General features: G+C 34.0%; 1 pseudogene; it reads right to left on the reverse strand.

Annotated features, from left to right (window-relative positions):
- Nucleotides 1–2,356: 2,356 nt before the first annotated feature.
- On the reverse strand, nucleotides 2,357–4,067 carry LOC131046618 (UDP-glycosyltransferase 72B1-like; annotated as a pseudogene).
- Between the last annotated feature and the right edge of the window lie 5,865 nt (nucleotides 4,068–9,932).

The following is a 9,932-nucleotide window of genomic DNA, read 5'->3' on the forward strand; positions in this document are numbered from 1 at the left end:
AGAGTCGTAAAATGAGGTATAGATATTTTTTACTCTTTTTAGTATATTTCAAATCCAACTATTGTTGTTGATTACTCATTTGATTCTCTAGTATGAGAGGATTTCAATTGATACTTGGATTATTAGAATGAGTGCATCGAGTGTCTCTAAATATAAGGACATAGCAAGGCATCATGCAAATTTATGTTTAGTTGGAATGAAGCAAGAGTCCACCAAATTTGAATTTGAAAGGAGCAAAGCTGCAATTTGAGGTCAACCTCGTGACCATAGAAATGACCTTGGTCATGAAAGGGCTCAAAACAATATTAAAAAAAAGTAGTTATGAAAGCAAGTGTATTTTATGCATGTAATAAATATCACGATAAGGCGAATGCACATAAATGAGGTATAAGGTAAGTGCATAGGAATTTGTAGAATAGGCAAGTACATTTCATAGGGGTATGAGACTCAACTTTATATAAAATATCACTTATCAAAATATTTTTGCATTAAAGAACTCCCCTTGAAATAATCTCAAAGGCTTTTATTCAAGGACATCAAATGACATGACAATAATCTTGAAAACTCACTCTCAATGAGTCCTCCACTTGAAAACTTAGAAACAAGGTTGAGTGAAAAATATTTTGTTAGTTTTTTGTTCTCTTAATAAAGAAAATTTACAACTTCAACCAACCTTGTGTTAAATTTTTTGTGAAATATGTATGCTTGAGAACTTTTTTCTTTTGATGAAACTGATTACAATCTTCTTTTAATTTTATGTAAGATTTTTATTTTGGTTAGTAATCACTATAACCTATTTACTTTTAGTAAAATTTGATTAGAGTGAGAGAGACTTAAAAGTATAGGGTTTGAATAATTAAATTTTCAACTAACAAGCACTCAATGACTATTGATCAATGGAATCGCGAATCGATGTACTGGCCACACCCACTCAAATATCTTTTTATTTTAAATAATTTAAAAAGAACACCACTTTTATTAAGGTCAACGAATAAAATACCAAAGAAGAACATTGCTACAACTTATGACCATAAATATATCTTTTTCATAGAACTTAAGATAATGTGATATGAAGTAAACTATATGACAAACTTAATTTTAAAAAAACAATCCCAATGATGCATCACCAATATTATTTGGCATCATATTTTTTGTTGTAGTATTGTAGAATATTTAAACTCAACACCATCTATAGGTGTCTACAACATAGACTTTGCCATCAAACCAAATATCTTTTGACAATTTGACGTCTTTTTGTTCAACACCATCTTGAGAATGGAAAAAAACAAACATAACATCTTCTCTTAATCTTCACTTCTAAACTTAATTGATTGCCACTGGTTTGGTAGCATCAGTTTCATTACTAAAATTATGTTGGACAAACTGATTCTCCAAGTGAAGTCCCAATAATAGGTTTTCCCAAATTGTAGAGTTAAATCAAAAGAAAGATACATATCCAATTCCATGTTGAAGCTACCAAATGCTCTATAACCAAGATTTATCATCATCCAGAAATCATAAGTGGGTAGTGATAAAAGTAGAATCCTAACAGAGTATAGCCTATTTCAAAGCAACAGATTTCACATTCATCGTACCAACAGAAGGGAAAGAAGACCAACATGGGGTCTAATGTGAAACAACAGATTTGGCCAACATGAGGTCACAAACAAGGGAGACAAGCTTGGTTATTTTGGTAAATCCGCGGCAGCATCAATAGGAGCCTTATTTGCTCCCTCCAAAAAATGGTTTTGCTTCTGAATGTCACAAACAGAACAAACAAGGGAGACTGCTCATATAACCATTTCAGGCACATGGTCTTGTTGGGAGCATTAACAAGCCTATTGGATAGATGGAGGCCATTGTGCAGGTTTGCTTAGGGTTTTAATGGCTCCTCCTCTAGAATCCCTGATGCTTCCTTCGAGGAAAGTGAAAAAGGAAATATGACACAATCAAAGGAAGCTCTAAAAATTCGAGTTTTAATTGGAAGAATTATGGTGAATGTTGGTGTTGTATGAGACAAGTAATAATGAGAAAGCAGAGAAAAATTGTCAAAACAAAGGCATTCAATGGTTGTTAGAAGATGAAAAATATCAGTGGAAATAAATACTTGCCTTGTGGACAAGTTTCTTTCACAGAGGAAAGCCAGAGAGTCTAGGATTACCTAAAGGGTAACTACTAGACGAGGAAAAGATTAAATTCCTTACGGAGTTTGTAGAATTATTAGTGGACTGAAAACTCTTAAATATGTTGTGCAAAGAATTTCAGAGACAGAGAGATGAATGGGTGGAGATGAAAAGCATGAATGAGATAAAGAAAATTTAACAACTAAGCCGTTTTTTAAGCATAAGTAGTGTCATGAGAGAAACAGAACGTTTATAGGTTTACTGATAAATACATATGCATTAACAAAATTACATTCTTGATAGTACTACAAGACAAACGTTGAACCATATAAAATAGTAAAATACCTCATTCTAGCCTCTAAGCTTAACAGAGCAGGGAAGACGACCAAAAGTATAGCTGGTGTCAAAGCAACAAATTTCACAGTAATCACGACACCGAAAGAAAAGGAAAAGAAGAAGACGACATAGTAGCCACTGCATAACAACAAATTTGACCTACATGAGCAAACAATTAGGGAGTCAAGCTTGGTTTCTGTGATAAATCTGTGGCGGCATTGGCTGTGGCCTTCATTGTACTTCCCCCTTCCATGAGTGCAATCTTGGCCTTATCCTTAAGTTCTTTCATTTTCTCCCTTGCCTTTCTTCCGTCCTCTCCTTCCATCAATTCCCTCACAGCTCTCTGCACTTCTTCTCTCCTGACAAATCCATTGCTTTCTATCCTCAAACCTACGGCTACCTGAATCTGCTTCACCAATAAGACCCTGTTCATCTTCTGTTCGGCAAAAAGAGGTCAAGTGATCATAGGAACTCCATGCGAGATGCTCTCCAGTGTAGAATTCCACCCGCAATGTGAAAGGAAGCCTCCAGTAGATGGGTGAGAAAGAACAGGGATCTGAGGAGCCCAATTAAGAAGTACCAGCCCGCGGTCCTTGTTGCGAATCTCAAAACCCTCCGGTAAGAGCTGAGAAATAACAGTTTCCAGAGATGAAGAATCCCCAGATTTGTACCCGCGCAGAACCCAGAGGAACCGGTGGCCGCTGGCTTCCAATCCAATCGCCAGATCTGTAATTTGCTCCCTCGACAAAACGCCTCCGCTTCCAAATGCCACAAACAACACGGACAAGGGAGGCTGCTCGTCTAACCATTTCAGGCACCTAGACTCGTCAGGAGTATCAGAATCTGTGAACATCAGGGGGCCTATTGAATAGATGGGGGGCGTTGCAGGCGTGCTTAGGGTTTCCATGGCTTCCTCCTCCAGTTCAGCAAAGGTGTTTATGAGAATCCCTGATGCTTCCCTGCAGCGGGAGGCGTGGTGAAGAATCAATTTAAACGCAAAATCCGACCTGTCCTGAACGGAATTGCTCAGATCTCTGGCAGGAATCGGCGGAAGCCCCGGTATCTCCACCTCAAAATCAGCGTCCTTAAATGAAACCTTAATTTCCGAAACGAGCTTCGGAAGATGTAACATGAAGCAAACATAAGCAGCAGAGGACGCTACAAATATATAACTTGGCATCTTCAGCTTGGCGGTAACGTCAAGCAGTTCTGTACAGAAGAGGTCTGTAATAAAAGCAGAGACGGGCGAAGATGAACACAACGATTGCAGGACACCTTCAATGTGTGGCTTTGCTTTAAGCATGAACATCGAAATACGTGTTGCAATTTTCATGTTTTGCTCATTTTCATCCTCAGCGATGTGAGGAATCTCTGTAATGCGTATGTCCAGAGCAGAGGAGGCCAAGCGTTCAAGCAGTGCAGTTTGCTGAGATTTCCACATCCACTTGCTGATGATGAGGGTAATGGAGAAGCCATGAAAGTGACAGAGCCTCTTTGCAAACTCAACTAATGGCAGGAAATGCCCCATACCCGCGCTGAGGGGGAAAATGGCGACATGCGGCTTTTCCATCAAGGGCAGAGAGAGGTACTACTACTGGAATTGTAAATTGCAAGCTAAAGTATAGCTACATGAGGCTCATTTATACGGACGTCATGTTGCGTGTTATCTAACGGCAACAGTTGAACGATCGTCCATCTTTGTTTTGGTGCTTTGTTTTTTTTTGCTTATTCTCTGTTCTTGTCATTTTCTTTATATTTATGTTTTTTCATTTATTTTTATCTTTTGTTTATATTTATGCTTTTATTAATGATTATCCCTAGGGATACTAATGCATTCATTTGGTGCATTTTATATTTTAAGGAAGCCAATCATTTGAGAGTATTTTTAAAACTTTGTTCATATTTCTATAATTCTAATTTTTGCCTATTTTTTTACAAGTCAAATAATACTATTTATTTGCTTTGTTATTGGTGAATTATGCAAACAGTCATTGCCAGAAATCTATTTTCTTCAATTATTTAGTCATTAGTTTTATGAACCATCCAAAGTGTCAATAAATTTGTGGTCTTGTTGATTTTGATAGATGGTCTTTGAAATCCATAAAGATGTACCAAAATCTTATCGCATTTAATGAGATCCAAGAAAATCTAAATAAAAAATTATTTCTTCAGATGTATCTTCCGACAAATGTCATATAATTCAATGCATATTTATTATACTTTTTGACAATTGTATATATATTCAATACATAGAACTATTAGTATTGTACATTTTACTGTGTATATAGTTGAGACATTAAATTTTAGAATATGTATACTACACTAAGTATCTAGAAACATCCTCCCTTAGTTAATGCATGCACATGAATTTCTGTGGAGTCGTTCGAGTATTAATTATCTTTTGTTGATTGGAGAATGTTCCTCTCCATTCTTTTTCCTTTATCAGTTTCTATCAGTTGTGTGTACTGCAAATAGTTATTTTTGTCTGGTCACCTCAGGAACGATTGAGTAGCAATTGCTAGAGAAGTGGAACAGTATTTTATCAGTGTTTTCTTTTTGCTTATAGATTTAGGTACAACAAGTTTCTTCTTAATGTGTTTCCACAGTCAGGATGAATATTTCATTATGAATTTTGTATAACTTGCTAAGTTGAGAGAAATTTGCCCTTAATTTACAGGCTGTGGAGTTGGGAGGAGCAGTTAAGCTTCAAGGCCGCAAACATAAGACATACTTAATATAAGTCTGTTCTCTGTTGATAAATAGGTATGTGCCCAAGACTTTGTTAGCCAAGCAATTTTGAATCAGATTACATATTTTGTAAAGCTCCATTGACATATCTTAATTTTTTGTAGGCACTGTATTTATTTTAAAAGCTGGCTGGAACTGTGTTAATTGGTTTATTTTATTAATGCTTTTGCTTGATAATGTTGGGCGGATCTGGGTTAATTGATGTTATTTTTTAAAAATCATTTTTCTTAATAAGCGTTGGCCAAGGGCGAGGTTATAACAGAGTCTCGAATGCTTGAATTTTCACCACTGCCATCACACACAACCCATTGGATATTAGTGGCTATAATTGATTATGTGAAGCATTGTTTATTTATGGTTTAAAGCTAGCTTCGTTAGCGGTGTTTACGAGTTTCCAGAAGCTAGCAGAGCTGTGGAGTGTGGGTACCCTGAAAATCTATGAGGGTATTACTTAAAAACAGAAGCTTGTGATATGTCTAGGAACTTTATTTAAGGTTTTAAAGGTTTGTTTTTCAGCTCGAGTTCAAATGGTATCAAAAACTGTTGGAGCAAATGACTTAACAAGATACTCTGGTAAAGTATATTACAAAAGTCTCACACAGTTTTAGCTTTTCATTATTCTTTTGCTTTATTTTACTGGAATAGTGTTAGTATGGGTTGATGACTAAATATTGAACAACGTGTCCCGTTTGGTTTAGCAAGCTCAAAACACTCCAAATCTCTGTTGTTGTATGTTAGGTTTCACTCAATACTTTTTAGCAGGCACTTTGTTGGAAGGGTGCGTCACATTGTGCTTGGTTGCAATTATTTATGCTTTTAATCTGCCATGCAAAACTTTTTGGATTACTAGGACCGGCCGTATGCAGCTTTGGAAGATTTGATTCTGAGTAATTTTTAAAAGGCTTCTGTCGAAGCCTTTGCTTAATAGTAGATTGAGTGTAGTTAGGTAAATTGGAAGCAGTATGTGGGTCTGAGGTTTCAATTCTGGCCTTATGTTTTCGATTACCGTCTTCTGCTTGATCACTGAGTTACGAGATGAGCATGAGAGCAAGACCATTGTGTATTGAACTTAGCTTATTGCCATGCTAGTTAAGCCAAATGGATAAAAACCGTGAGTTGAGAGGCGCTTTATGTCTTACCTTGGCCTAATCGCTATGGTAATTTGGAATCAATCTTTAGGGTGCAAGGCTATATTAGTGTGTTAGCATCCTCCTTTCTCCGGCATATGGCCTGCAGGTTGCTACTATAACATCTTCTTCTAATGGGATTTATTTCCACATTAAATCTTATTTGCTGTTCTAGTAGAGACTAGGTTTCAAAGAATTTGCCAGCTATCGTAACTTAAACTTTTTCTGCTGAATCATGATTTTTAGTGATTAATCAGCTTCAGTAGCTAATAACAGAGAACACACATATTTTCTCAAGTTTGTTTTAGATATATGTTTCCTTCTATCTTTGTAAGATAAACTAAAATCAGTGTTCGTCTGAGTATCGGGGTGGCATTAACTTTTCAGATTTGGGGGATGATGGGGGGAAGTCATTAAAGTTATATTAAAAAAATAATATTTGGTAAAATAGATTAAAAATTCCAAATAACTAACAAACTAAGAAGCTGAATTTAAGAAATTGTCAATATTTACACCAATATGTAGAATATGAGCATATGCACTTACAAAGCACAAAGCTGTTTAAGATTTCTCTACATTTCAAAGGACTTGAACACATAGTTGTCCGAGTACATATCTATCAGAAATTAATATTTATATGTAAAAAAATATGTTAATAAATTAATAATATAAATTAAAATTTTAAATCTTTACTGTATGAAAAACTATTACAAAGATTTCTTTAATTTCTTTTCTCTTTGAAAAGTTTAGCATAGTGACATTCACTTTGAGTGATTTAGTTGCTTGAGTGAAAGAATTTTACAACGTTGCCCACTGTTTACTAGTGTATGGAATTTTAGTAATATTATATATTCTAAAAAAATATGTTATTAAGAATTTTATATGAAATGTTAAAGTGAAACAATTTATATGTATTTTGAACAAATTAATATTTATATTAAAAAAAATTTGTTAATAAATTAATAATATAAATTAAAATTTTAAATTTTTACTGTATGAAAAACTATTACAGAGATTCCTTTAATTTCTTTTCTCTTTGAAAAGTTTAGCATAGTGACATTCACTTTAAGCGAATTAGTTGCTTGAGTGAAAGAAATTTACAAGGCTACCCACCTTTTACTCGTGTATGGAATTTTACTAATATTATATATTCTATTCTCTTGATTACAATTTCCACTTCTTATTCAGTATATCTTCTAATGGTACTTAACTAATGCGACTCTATTATATCCTTGTTCAAATTTTGTAAAAAATTAGCTATAGACAAATTGATTGTTTTGAGTTTAACTTATTCAATTATAATTGTTTTCAATCAATAAAGTAATATATATTGTTTGAACTTCTCATTAATATTTCTTACATACCAAATCAAAATTTATAGACACATTTGTTTATCTAAGATAAAGATTTCTAAAGAAATTTATTTTGAAAATGATGGTACTTCAATTATGCTTATGGTACTTCAAATTACATATTATCATAGAATGTACACTGTGAGAAGCAATAAGAGAATATATATTCCGCCACCAAAATGGGATTGTCCAATTATTGGGCCAATTGATACGACTACAATGGGACACATATTTCGTTTTCATTCTCCCTCCATTGAAGAGTCTCTGAGGACGATATTAGGTGAAGAATTCCTGCAGAATGCTTCTAGTTCAGTCTACTACAGTGATGTGGTGTCATGTTTCCTGTCAAATTGCATGGATTTCATCCAGGACCCAGAGTTTGTGGAAAAGTTTGCAAATTCATATATTCAAGACTATTTCACTCCACCGATTGGTTACAATGCAGCTATCAATGCTTATGATGCAAGTAACCATAATGGTCTTCTGGGGGGTATATTTTCACCCGACACAATAGCACTATGTGATGCAGCTTCTTGTGTTTACAATGCTGTAAAAGTTGCTGTGAACAATAATTGTGAGATGGTTTTTACACATGCCCTGAAAGAACACAACGAGCACTTGGGCCATGATTTGACAAGAAAGCTTTCAAATGTCTTCAAGGCACTGATGTTCTTATACACACATCTTCCTCTTCATCCACCTATTACAACTGCACTTCCCACACTTGCTTCACAAGTGTCTTCTTAATTTGCATGCACATCTTTGTCATGCACCTATGTTTATGCTTTACTATTCTACTATAAAAGTTATATGTGTTCCAATGTTTACTACTATCAATATATTTCGGCCATAAACATACAACATTTTCACAAGGAAGTCTACATTTAAAGGTGTCATTGTTGTTGCTATTTGAGATGTATGTGTGTGAAAATATGAGTTCGGTAACTGCAATCATGAATTGTGAATGTTGTAAACTTAATATGTCAGATTTGCAATCAGTAAACAAAGGAAAAACAACAACAATGCACAAAAATATCACTACCCAATCACTTGAAACAATGCAATGTTCAATAAGAAACCAATACTTAAATACAACACATTAATTTTTGGTTGAATTAAATGAAATTAATGTGACTATCTATTTTTACATATAACTAACATGTAAGAAATAACTTATTTGTCTATGTAAAAAGTAACAAATTTATGAGTTACCAAAAAATTCTTTACTGTTCTTTTCTATTATATTGAGCTGAAAATACCTCGTATATAATTCGAATATCATATTCAACTGAAGTGAAATAATATTTGTAGGAGTTACTTAGCCCTTATGTGTACAAATTTTTAATTGATTTAATAGTTCTTTTATATAGTAATAAATCAAACGATGACTTACAAATATTCTTTTAATTGCAAATTTTAAGCAAATCAAAATAGTTGACATCACAATGAAGTAGGTTCTGACACATTATGTTGACTAGTTTTGTAGCAGGGTTCAAATTAGCCCAATTTTGCAAAATTCAAGGGAAATCAGCTAAAATACTACCTTGAGATTTGAGCAATACAGGTACAATTCACTTCTTTATTTTTTATGTACAAATTTCATATTACTGTGAACTCAACCTAGCATTGTAGAGATAATGTAGTTCTATTGAGAGGGAAAAAATCTTGACAATAATAAATGATCTTGGCATATTCTCACTGTTGTTTACATAAATGTACTTACTATTGTAGATTAAATGTAGCTCCATAGGCACAACAACAAATTAATTAAAACACTATTGATTTAATTTTTGTACATGAAAATTTGTTTCTCATTCATATTCAATACAATATTGTTATAGAAGACACATTCAAATTACTAAACTCCTATACATTTTGTACAGGTCATGAAATTACAATGTGCACATAGTAGTAGAGAACTGTAAAATTTTAAACAATGGTTCCCCTTGTCTACACCAGTAACTTGCCATTAGAACTAGGCGCTTTCTTTGTAGAGATGTGCATCGTATTTGTCATGCTTATGACAATACAGGACACTCCTCTATTCATTACTTTATTGACATGCAATGTCATAATATTCTACTACTTCTTTGCATTGTTCATTGTTTAATGGTTTTCTACCAAGGGCTTGCAGAAAGCTAATAAAAATACGGAGAGACTGCTAAAAAACACAAGACCTTTGTCATCTTTGCCAAAAAAAAGTAGTTAGATAGAGCAAGGAAAGTATAATACTTGTACATCTCGAT

The sequence above is a fragment of the Cryptomeria japonica genome, chromosome 10 (assembly GCF_030272615.1).
Source record: "Cryptomeria japonica chromosome 10, Sugi_1.0, whole genome shotgun sequence".
Taxonomy (NCBI): domain Eukaryota; kingdom Viridiplantae; phylum Streptophyta; class Pinopsida; order Cupressales; family Cupressaceae; genus Cryptomeria; species Cryptomeria japonica.